The sequence below is a fragment of the Trichomycterus rosablanca genome, chromosome 5 (genome assembly GCF_030014385.1).
Source record: "Trichomycterus rosablanca isolate fTriRos1 chromosome 5, fTriRos1.hap1, whole genome shotgun sequence".
Classification (NCBI taxonomy): domain Eukaryota; kingdom Metazoa; phylum Chordata; class Actinopteri; order Siluriformes; family Trichomycteridae; genus Trichomycterus; species Trichomycterus rosablanca.
The window spans coordinates 16,792,758-16,794,505 of record NC_085992.1 but is presented as its reverse complement, the minus strand read 5'-3'; the positions used below and the strand labels follow the sequence as shown (position 1 = coordinate 16,794,505).

General features: G+C 37.5%; 1 long non-coding RNA gene across 1 annotated transcript; it reads right to left on the bottom strand.

Moving 5' to 3' along the window:
* Positions 1–360: 360 nt before the first annotated feature.
* LOC134314368 (uncharacterized) lies at positions 361–1,187 on the bottom strand. The gene is made up of 2 exons (XR_010012374.1): positions 1,004–1,187; positions 361–620 (listed from the first exon to the last, which is right to left on the bottom strand). It is a non-coding gene; the product is annotated as an uncharacterized LOC134314368 (long non-coding RNA).
* Positions 1,188–1,748: the final 561 nt, after the last annotated feature.

Below are 1,748 nucleotides of genomic sequence, written 5' to 3'. Positions count from 1 at the left end.
TATGCAAATCCCTTTCAATCCTTCTTTGAGGTACATTGTTTTTAAACATTTCAATCATTTTCCACACATTTGTTGACAAACTGGAGATCATCTGGCCATCTCTGCTCCAGTGTTAATTTTGACAGCAAATTTTGATTTACCTTTAGTCATAGTCTTTTGACTAAAATGTAATTTAGTTTTAGTCATAATTTAGTCATCTGAATTGTTTTAGTTTAAGTCTAGTTTTAGTCGACTAATTATCATAAGAATATAGTCTAAATCTACAGTCGATTCAGTCGACTAAAATACATATTTGTTTGTTTATTAGGATTTTAACGTCATGTTTTTACACATTGGTTACATTCATGACAGGAATGGTAGTTATTCATTACACAAGTTTATTCGATTCACAAGGTTATATCGAACACAGTCATGGACAAATTTAGTATCTTCAATTCACCTCACTTGCACGTCTTTGGGCTGTGGGAGGAAACCGGAGCACCCGGAGGAAACTCACGCAGACACGGGGGAGAACATGCAAACTCCACACACAAAGGACCCGGACCGCCCCACCTGGGGTTCGAACCCAGGACCTTCTTGCTGTGAGGCGACAGCGCAACCCACTTAGCCACCGTGCCGCCCTAAAATACAAAAGGGTGTAAAATGTAAATGCTTTGTCATCAGTTCCCTTGAATTATTTAAGTCATTATGTACACTTACACAAAATGAAACATTTTTAACCAGTTATGTAATATTATCAATGTTTGAATGTGCAATACACACAAAAACAGATTTAACTTATTTCAAACATCTTTATTTACATGACCTTGCTTATTGAGCATAACAATAACAAAATATTAATGACCAGTAGGCCTGCTCTGCCTGAAAAATATATGCATTGTTCATAACAAATTGCATATTACATTCTTTATAAAACTGGGAACCATAAAAGCAGCTGTGACATTATGTTGCCATTATACTGCCAGCAGTGCCAGATGTCGTTTCAGATTTGTTGTGTTTTTACCCGAGATCGTCACCCCACATGGTTTACACATCGTCTTGTTTTTCACGACGTCAAATGAGAAATGTGTCCAGATATCGGCTCTTCTCTTTCTCCCTGTTGACATTGTGGAGTTAATCTAGTTCCATGAGTAAAGAAAGTTCACAGGCTAGTCTGGTCTTCCCGGGTTTAGATCAAACTTGTGCGAGTGTGGTCTTACCGTGGTACTGCAAAAGATTAGTACTGATTGGATGGCTACCCGGCTTGTCCCGCCCCTCCACATACGCTAAAATAGTTATGATTGGATCTCTTTCTAACTTGTCCCTACCTTCCACAAAACTAAATCGGTTCTGATTGGATGTCGTCCCTGCCAAACATTTTCGTCTCGTTTTTATTCGTTGACGAAAGTGTCGATTCATTTCGTCATAGTTTTTATCCTTTTTTTGTAGTTTTTATTTAGTTTATTTATTTAGTATCGTCTCGTTTTCGTCATGAAAAAAAGGTTCGTTGACGAAAACTATGACGAAAATCATTCATCAACGAAATTAACACTGCTCTGCTCATCAAAGACTCAGCCTTTCCTGGATGCTGCTTTTGTACCAAACCATGATTACAATCACCTGTTCACTTGACCTGTTTGGAATCACATCATTATAAGTGGGTGGGATTTGCTCTCATTCTAGGGAGTAACCTAAAAGGGGTTGAGTTCTTCCTCTTGTACAATATTTTCGTATTTTACTTATTATATTATATTTTACGTCAAGTGGAA